The following is a 10,728-nucleotide window of genomic DNA, read 5'->3' as shown; positions in this document are numbered from 1 at the left end:
TCCACACTGCGTGGTCGTGACGGAAACGATAACATAGCGCTGCACGAGGGAGTGCCCAACTCAGAGCATAAATTGGGTTTTCTGCTAATTTAGAGGTACTACCGATATTTGCCCTGGCACCGGGAAAACGCAAGCAGTGCGCTGTGACACGGTACCCTTGCAGCCTGTAGTGACAGAGGGAAGGCGATATTAGCATCTGCACAGGAGTGGCACAGCTCGCGTGGCGCCAGTGGGAGCGAAATTATGGGACGCCCGGACTCTCGCCAACCGAAACTAAAATTTGATAATTGAAAAAAACGTACGACATCCAGTGAGAACACTGCGCAGTCACAGGGGGCTGACCAGACGACAGGTGGCCCATCTAATGCTGAACTGAATAACCAGCAGCTCTTACACGAAATTAGGCATGGATTTGCCACAGTGGTGGAAAAGGTGGATAAAATGTCGTCACGAATGGACGCCATAGTACACAAAATGGATCAGCATGAGGAACGCATTGTGGAGGCGGAACAGCGGATATCTGATGCCGAAGACGTCACGGCGGGACATACGACACAGCTAGCGCGCATGGAGAACTTACTGCGGGTCATAGCGGCAAAGAATGAGGATTTTGAGGCTCGCAGTAGACGCAATAATATACGCATAACGGATGTACCGGAGTCCACCAACACTGGATGTATGGAAGAATACGTTGAGAAATTGCTACTGACTGCTGTTGGTTCGGATGCCTTCTCCACTCAATTTATTGTGGAACGTGCCCACCGATCACTTGGACCTGTGCCGAAGCCTGGGGCCCCTCCGAGGCCCATCATCGCACGTTTACTAAATTATAGGGATCGAGATGTGGCACTGCGAGCGGCCCGTACTAAACAAACACTAAATTACGATGGAGTGTCTTTTTCCATATACCCGGACTTCACCCCGATGGTCCAGGCAGAAAGGCGCAAATTCCTGGAGGTGAAGAAAAAGCTCAGAACAGCGCAGATAGACTACGCTCTGCTATATCCGGCCAAGCTTAGAGTGACTCACCAAGGGAAGCAAAGATTCTTTACTAACCCGCACCAGGCAGAGGATTACCTGAAGACGACGCAGCGGGGATCGTCGGGACGCAGTCGGGAGGAGCAAGCCCGATCACCAGAGACGGATAAAGAAGCTTGAGGTGACATCTCATGGACCGGGACTTCCACCCCAACGGTTCTGTGCTGTTGGTTGGCAGTGATTTGTCTGTACTGCCGAGGACTGAAAAACTGTGATGGCTGTCCAGCCTACAGATTCCGGCTGTTCCGGTGGTAATGTATACCAGGCCCCACTCCCCCACCCTAGATACGCCCGGAGGTACCCCAGATCGCAGGGCCTGGGGAGGGGAGTGGCTGTATAGCCGGCTAGAGTTGTTCCCCGACGGGTGTTTCCCCTAGTTCCAATCTCTTGACTGGATAAAGACAATGTTGTGGATGGGTATGATGGGAGGGGGGAGGGTACAGTGTGCTGGCAAGTTGGGGATGCTTCAGTGGGAGGGGGGTGTGGGGGAGAGGGAGTTTGTGCAATTTCGCATATTACTACAAAGTTGTGCTAATTGTTTATTATGGGATGAGATTGACTCAGGAATGTTTGGGGAGGGGGTTGGGGTGGGGGGGTACTGTCTGACATGGTTGTGATATGTCAGTGGGAGGGGGAGGGTGGGGACAGGCGGCTGCTGGCATGATTGGAATGCAGTAGTTAGAGGGGGGGTGGGTTTGCTTGGGGAGACGCAGTTTACACACGAGGGAAGTAATCAAGTCACAAACCACAATGATTGTCTATTTACTGTAAATGGTACAATGCCTGTTATCTCGCCACTTCTGGGGTGGGGTGCAATGATGAGTGGCTTTCTATGGCGGGCTTAGGGTCTGATACGCAACTGAACTGCATCTCGTGGAATGTTAGGGGACTCAACAATGCTAGAAAATGTCATGATGTAATTGCCTATCTTAACAGACATAATGTTCACGTTGCCATGCTACAAGAGACCCACCTGTCACCAATGGTCAGAGCTACTTTTGCAAGCAAGTGGGCTGGACTCCGCGCATTTTCCTCCTACTCCACCTATGCTAGAGGAGTAACTATTCTGCTTAAACGTACAGTGCCCTTCCATAAATATGGAGACTTGCTGGACGGTGAGGGACGCTATGCATTATTATGGGGGCGCATGGGCCACGACACAATTACATTCATAAACTGCTATGCCCCCAATTCAGATATGCCTTCCTTTTTTACCACACTTTGGGGCAAGGTCATGGATGTGGGATCCCGCCATGTTATATGGGGAGGAGACTTTAACCTGACACTAATACCTCATCTAGATCGATCAGATGGAGCACATCATTACAAACCGAAGGCCAGGGAGGCTCTGGAGGGTATCATTACTGAGGGCGGCCTGGTGGACGCATGGAGACACCTACACTCGATCCAGAGAGCAGGCACGCACTTTACATCGCACATGGGCACATGGTCACGATTGGACTACTTCCTCATCTCCAAAGGGGTCACCTCGGAGGTTCTGGGGGTTTTACACTTACCAAGAACGTACTCTGATCACAGCCCAGTACTGCTACATACACGCATCCCTGGATGGGACAACCCTAGGCCGAGTTGGAGATTACAGCCGGCGGCACTGCTGGATAGTTTGTTCAGAGCAGAGTTGGGGAGGAAATCGCCGCTTTCTTTCCTAGGAACAAGGGGTCTGTGAGTTCAGTCGAATGCATCTGGGAGGCCTTTAAAGTCACCATAAGGGGGTACTGTATATCTAAAAGCTTCGGGGTCCTGCGTGACATACGAAACACTATCCACTCATTACAAAAGGAATTTAGGGCATTAGAACTTCGCATGGTTGCAGATGATAATCCTGATCTTCACGCAGAATTTAGAGACAAGCTGTCGAAGTACGAGGAAGAGGCTAATAGGGAGGCAACATTTCGGGGGAAACATTGGCAGGCCAGGAGGTATTGCGAGGGGGACAGGCCAGGGAGGGCACTCGCGATCCTTACACGCGCCCCACGAGACCACAACATTATCCTAGAACTCACAGATGACCAAGGCCACGTCATTAGGGACTCAGATGCGCTACTCGAAGCCTTTACATCTCACTACCGCGCGCTCTACACTACTGATACCACGGCTGCTGCACCATATGCTGATTTCCTCGGAGATGTGGCGCTATGCTGGCTCAGTGATGGAGATAGGGCCTTCCTGGCCGCTCCCTTCGAAATTGATGAGATTCGTGATGCCATCATGTCCTTGAAGAATGGTAAGGCACCAGGCCTAGACGGCATTCCCGCCGAGTTCTACAAAGCCTACAAAGACATAATGGCCCCTGTCCTCAGAGAGGTATACGAGGAGTCGCTGGCCGACGGCGTCCTCCCTCGCTCCATGCGGGAAGTGGTCATAACCTCGCTCTTCAAAACGGGCAAAGATCCGGGCTCTTGCGGTTCGTACCGCCCACTCTCCCTTCTAAATTGTGATGTTAAGATTCTGGCGAAGGTTTTGGCCACTCGGCTATCCCTCCTTATGACTAGGATTGTTTTACCTGATCAGGCTGGATTTGTTCCTGGTCGCTCTACCTCGCACAACCTTCGCACCCTGTTCTCCCTGCTTCGCACAGTTCACTCGGACTTACCAGTAGCTGCCGTCTTCCTAGATGCCACCAAAGCGTTCGACTCTGTCGAATGGCCCTACCTGTTCTCTGTCCTGGCGAACATGGGGTTTCCTAGACTCTTTATTTCCTGGATCCAGCTACTCTATACACAACCCACCGCGAAGGTCCTTATCAACGGTCGCTTATCACACTCCATCGCCATTACCAGGGGTACGCGTCACGGGTGCCCCCTGTCCCCCCTCCTCTTTGCCATTGCGGTCAAACCTCTAGCCTGCAGAATACGTCAGCTGCATCGAGAGGGTGCGGTACAGTGCCTCCAGTGCCAAATAGATGTATCGTTATACGCCGATGACATTACCCTCTATGTCAAATACCCGGACCTCCACCTCAATTCTATATTACGAGAATTTGTAGTATTTGGCAGGATGTCGGGGATACACATAAATTGGTCCAAATCCCAATTCTTCCCTCTAACCGATGCCGTGCCCGACTTCCCCCTTGACTATCCTCTCGAGTGGTGTCGGACAGATCTTCGTTACCTAGGTATCAAAATATCACGTGACAAAGATGAAACGCTCCGCGCCAATTATGGAGTAGCCATCACAAAACTCACAGCCACAGTTGACCGCTGGATCGCTCTGCCGCTCTCCATGGCGGGCAGAGCGTCCCTTATCAAAATGGTGGTTTTGCCCCAGTTTTTATATCTTTTCCTCAACATCCCATACCATCCGGGTGCGTTCTTCTTTAAAACTTTGAAATCGGAACTCTGTCGGTTATTCTGGGGGGGTAGGAACCCACGGTTGAGGTGGTCCACGCTGACTCTACCTTGTGAGGTCGGAGGCTTCGATGTCCCTGACTTCGAGGCCTATTACCTATGCGCACAAGCGCATTATGCATATCACTGGCTAGTCCCGACGCCCTTCATGCCTCAGCTGGCGGTGGAAGACTGGATTGTACATCCCATTCCGCTTAATGGCCTACTTCTCTGCCCAGAGCGACTGATACAGACACCGGACACCTCAGTCTCTTGCACTCTTGATGCGTGGCGCCGCATTGCTAAGAGGATGTCCTGCTGCCTACCATACTCCCCCAGACTGCCGCTGGCGTTTCATCCTCATCTTGCCCTTTTACAAGAGCGAGGGTTTCGGTTGCTTTGCGAACGTCTGCGACTCACCTCGTGGGGCGACCTATTTGTAAATGGCACATTCAAATCTGCAGATTTTTTTTTGCCTCCTACAGTCGCATCCCGCTGGATGTCTTTTACTACCTGCGCCTTCGTCAGGGCATGAAGAACATACTGCCTGAGTTCCCTGGAGAACCTGAGATCTTTCTCCCCCTCCACTTTCTGTTATGCTCGCAGGAAGGGACACACTTGGTTGCTGGACTTTATCGCCAGCTCAGATCTGTCGCCACTCTACCCGAGGCGGGGGCTCAAGCACGCTGGAGTACTGATCTAGCCATGGACCTCACTGATGACCACTGGCAATACTGCTGTGCCCTAACGGCTCGAATATCGTCCAGCAGCAGATTCAAAATAATACACTACAAATTCTTGCACCAGCTATATTACACCCCGGTGAAGAAACACAGATTCCACCTGGCCGATGACGACAGGTGTGAGCGCTGTCATGCTGAGCATGCGGGCTTCCTGCACCTGGCTTGGGAATGCCCTCCTGTCCGTTTATACTGGCAGCAAGTGACAGACGCTCTTACAGCAATGACTACGGAAACCATTGCTGCGGAGCTGCTCATCGCACTACTCGGACACACGGCCCACATCTCGAAAACCTGCAGGAAATTCGTAGACATGGCCTTGCTCTTGCGAAGCGTCGAGTGGCATGTCGCTGGGGCAGGGGCAGAGCCCCCAAATTTAAAGAGTGGCTGACAGACATAACTTATTGTCAGGAGCAGCACCTCACCTTTACTAAACTACTTCCGATCTCTAGCCAACCCAAAGATATCTGGAGCCCGTTGGTCAGTTATTTGCTTGTCCAGGCAGACGACAACGATATCCCTGCGGGAGGGTCTGTCGGTGATTAACTTACTCGAGGGCACCTGGGGCTTCCGATTGCTAATTGCAGACGCGTACACCACTTCCAACCTATCACTTTGACATACTGCCCCACATGTTACCCTACTGATTGCACACCTACATAACACTCTCCTGAAGATTATCCACTGCCAATACATACGCAGCTGTTACCGTCGGACCCTGGCCTGACATGCACTCCCTGCTGCCCTGGCACTCCCATACACCTGTCTTACCGGACCCGGCACTGCCCTGTGGTGCTACACATCACCCCTATCCTCCAGGTGAACAGGTACCATCGGGACTGTCATATGTCATTGCATTGCTTTGAAGGACCCTTGATATGTACTGCCATATATTCGTCCCAGAACTCTACTCTCGAGTGTGGCTGCGAATCCTTACAGTTTTGTTTTAAAGTTGGAAACTGTTTAAAAGGACTACAAATGGACAAAAAACGAAAAACCTTGTTCTTCTGCGGTAAATCCTAAGGTGCATGACTTCTGTACTAGCTGTTGGACACTCATTGTATAGTGCTGAATTGACGCTGCCGGGCCCCCGGGATGCCGGTTATACAGCTGTGTTATTCCTATTACAACTTCGGCACACAGATGCACACAATGCTGCCGGCCTCCGGGTTGTAGGCATGGAAAGCTGTGTACTGTCTATGATATTTAATAAAAGCAGTTTGAACACTAAAAAAAAAAAAAAAAGAAGTGGGTGCTTCCTTCAAATGCCACTCAAAGACGGGCAGGGAATAGTAATAAATAGTGCCGTTCCAGCTCGTGTAATCGCATCTTTACTGCTTGAAAGGAGTTCCTTTGCTTTTGGACTGCGACTGTGTAGTCTGAGAAGAACATTATTGAGGCGTTGTTCAATTTGATTTCTGGAAGATTGCGTTGTTTCACACAGGATGATATTGAAGTCCCTGTAATTTAGTAGGTGGAATAAAAAGGGCCTATGACCAGTGGCAGGCGGTGGCCTCCGCATCGGAATCTGGTGAGCTCGCTCAATTGAAAAGAAAGGTGTGAACTAAGCATCATGCAGGAGCGCGCGGATCCATTTAACAGTAAAAGTAACAGCATATAGGCCTTCCTCCCCCTCCGGTAACCCCACCACCTGAACATTGTTCTTGCAGGAACAGTCCTCAGCATCTTCCACCGTATGCTCCAGGGTGTGGACTCGATCGACAAAGGATTGTAGCAAAGCGGTGTGGTCCCCGGTGATACGCTGGCATTCCGTCAGCTTGTGTGTGGCATCCAGTACCTTATCAGTAAGCTTGTGGTGGCCTGCATGGAGATCAAAGTCTGCTGTGACCTTGTCGATCAATCCTTCCAATGATGTGCATGTCATCTCAAGTGTGGCACCTATCTTCTCTACTACATGCAAGACCCTGTCCAGTTTAGTGCCCAGCCTGAGCGTGCTTCGGATAGCCAATGCATGGATTACGTAATAGGGGCAGAAGCCAGTGGCCCGGCTGAGTGAAGATAACCCATGGTTAGCTGTTGGGCTGTGGGCATCAGGAGAGCGGATCCACAACAAAGGTAATACGGCGTGTGGATGAGTGAACAAAGCGGCTCTGTCCCAGCGCCTCAGTTCTCTTGGCAGTGTGGTCAGCAGGAGACATCACAGTCACCTCCGAACCTGATGCGTAGGCAAAAGTGGGAGTCAAGATCAATGCTGGTGGTGCCACAAAAGGGAAAGGAAGTGGGAGAGAGTGCTCCCAAAATTCAGGTAGTGACAAGGTGAGGGTGGGGTACCCATACACAATAGCTTAGTAGGGCCGATGAGATCTACTGAGGCCTCGATGTGTGAGACTAGAAGCAATGCATTCAATGGAGGCCTCTGTTGCGGTGTGCTTTCTGCACCAGCAAACGAGACAGCCACACAGGGGCTGGAAGGTCCGATACCGAAAGAGAGGCTGCACAGCCTAAAGGGGGGCTGCACTAAGTTCTGCGACCTGCATGACCACCATCTACTTCCAGGGTCCTGCCAAGACAGGGCTTCAATATGGCACTGTATGCCTCAGACTACTCGTACTGCAGTGCATGCGCTTACAAGCAGAAGGCCTGGGCCCGACACAACCATTGTGCCCCCAATCACTCAACGGGCAAGAGTGGAGGACCCCGCATCACAGGAGAGGCCAAGCGGCCAAGTGTAGGGCTGCCCTAAGCTATGTTGCCTGTACAACTGCCGACATCCACCAGGGCCCAGTTAGTGCAGGGCTTCACAGTTCCACCGTATGTCACAGCTCACACATAAGACAGTGCATGCGGTTGCAACAGGCCTTGGAACAGCACAGTAGCTCCCGGCTTCGGCTTACACCAGGTGGGAGCCCTTCACACCGCGCGGGGCAACACGCACAGTCACCCTCACCTCCTGTGTCATAGAGACCTAGGCCCAACATGGCCCCTGGTCTTGCAGGTGATGTGTAGTGAGGGGAGGGGATTGGTCCCCCACTGTCACTCAGCACCTCCTGGCCGCACACAGGCTACCACAGCTATGCCTCTGCGGCGCTAGTCCTGGCTGCAAAGGGAGACCGGCCCGCGGTGCCACTCATCCCCGCAGGAGCAGGCAGGGGCTCCAGCCAACTCAGTAAACATGTGTGCAAGGGGCTCCAGTCCTGATTCAGTGATGCTGGCAGGTGATGTGGCCCCAGGCCCAGAGGTAGGCAAGTCCGCCAGGCCCGTCTTTCCAGGTCGTTTGACCTCGCATCGGTCCAGGCCACACCACACCCCTGCCTCCAAACTCTGTAGCATGTGAGCCAGCAAGGGGGAGATGGAAGGTATCAGCAGCAGGGTACGTCAGGAGCCAAATAGGGCAGCCTAGGTCTGACGATGCAGCCGCCAGCAGAGGATCAACGGCGGATAACGGGGCAGACAGTCAGAGCCTCGCTAGATCACGCACGCCATCTTAGCTAGCTAGCCATGCCCCCCCTTGTTTTGTGCTTTATGATGGTGTTTTGCTGGTTACTTGGTATTTTTATCCATGTGTGTTCACATACATGGTAGCACTCTCAATTTAGCATGCATAGCAATTTGTTACCATATGGCTAGGTTGAAACTATCAAAAAACCATATACATCCATACATAGACAGAAGACTCTGGGTTATTTTTGCCAAATATGCAACGTATGTCCACTCACGTTGTGTTGAGCTCTGTTTCTAAATCACTCTCTCAGATGCTAAAATGCTGGAATGCATTGAACCTGTCTCTGTTTGTGGCTGACTAGAAGGGTGATTTGTTTAGGGCAGGGGTACTCTATGTAGGACAGATTTTATGGCTATTCCCTGACATTTCCAGAGTAGTCCCACTTAAATTTATTGCATGGCAATCGATTTCATGTGGACATCCTGAAAATCTGGCATGGATTGGTCCATCTTGGAGCTACACAGAACATCTCTGACATAGATTTAACAGATTGCTCCATGTCACCATAATACATTTCCAGTCCTGTACTTTCCTTTCATAATTTTTTGTTTTCATATATGTTAGTCTTGTTTATTAAATGAACTGACCATGACTGCAGTGCACCATCCAGGCAAACAGAGAGCCTAGGTATTTCTTAACCGGAAATTTCTTACTGGACAAAATGCATTCGATGTCAGGACTGGAGGCTTCAGATTATTCTTTCATCTTCTTACTTTAATTAAATAGGAGCCACACATGAATTTAAACATAAAAACAGAAAGAACTACACCACCCATAGTTCTTAGCAGAAAAACTACAACTCTCAACATAAAAGGTCAGCCATCAATCATGGACTCGGGTAACATATATAATGTACTGGTGGTCAAAGTCCTTCCGAGCTGCTTGGGGCAGCCGTGATAAGTACTCCTTTCTTTTTTTTTCCTATACTATATTTATTTATGTATAATTAAATATTGCTCATTCAGATTCAGAGGGTGTGGATGCGGTGGTTACACCAGAGGAGGTGCATTCTCACCATTTCTTCTCCAGCAGAATTAGGTGCATGATTAGTCTGTTTCTTCACAGCTGGATTCACATCACACACGATGCTTGGGTTATTCAGACTGACTAAGGATTTTGGCTGGAGTTAACGATGTAATGTAGTTTCTATATTCCCAAACGGCTCTGTGCATTGGAATAATATATCCTATAGATTTGACGTAGGACTTAAATCAATAGGTCTCTATCGAATATACTAAACTTAATTGTGTGTGTGCCAGCTAACTCAAAGGTCACTAGAAACTTTCTCGAATTCACAAGAAGGGATTAGTTTCTGACAACCGCATAAACATGACAACTTTGTATCCCAAGAATAAGAATATCTCTCAGAGTCGTGGAAATAATAGATAAGTATTTCACTCAGTCAATCGTGCATGCTTTGTTTCTACAGAGTTGCAGAGAAATAGTGAGATGGGCGTTTTCAATAAAAGGTTTATTGAACAGTCTTCTTTCTCATGCAAGAGAGGTGAACTGCTACAATCGTTAGACAGAATGCAAAGTATAATGCGGACAGCGAGAATAGTATTATAAAATAATTCTGTAAGAGCATTTTATGGTTTCTAAGCCATATAAAAATACATACATAAATAAGATAGACTAAAATACTCAACTGGTGCTTCTAAAATACGCCTACCCCAATGTACCTAACTTAAGTCTAGTACGAGGGATGAAGTAAGAATGGTCTTTTGCATAGGTTTAGTTTTTGCCAAGAATTTACCAAAGGTTTCTCTAGGTTCTAATCAGCTCCATACCTTTAGAATGAAGGAGGTCTGGTATCTCTGTCTCGGGACTCGATTTCCCAACACCCCGCAAGGGGAGTTGGAAACACTGGAGCTGGATTCTCTGCAGAGAAGGGCAGCTTCCTGATCAGTGCGTCAGCTGGAGAGTCGGCTTCCTTAGGCACTTGCTGTAGCGAGCTGCGTCGGGCAAGTAGGTCTTCGAACTGCTCCGAACCACCGTATTTTGCTATAGCAAGTGAAGGTATATTTATACCTTGAAGGTGTTTAGGAATGCCATAGTTGACGTAAAGTCGGGCAAATGAACGTCATGAATGAAACCCTAAGGAATAGATGTTCATTGTAAAACTAATTGAGTTCTTGGA

The sequence above is a fragment of the Lissotriton helveticus genome, chromosome 11 (assembly GCF_964261635.1).
Source record: "Lissotriton helveticus chromosome 11, aLisHel1.1, whole genome shotgun sequence".
Lineage (NCBI taxonomy): Eukaryota > Metazoa > Chordata > Amphibia > Caudata > Salamandridae > Lissotriton > Lissotriton helveticus.
This window is presented reverse-complemented; position numbering follows the sequence as displayed.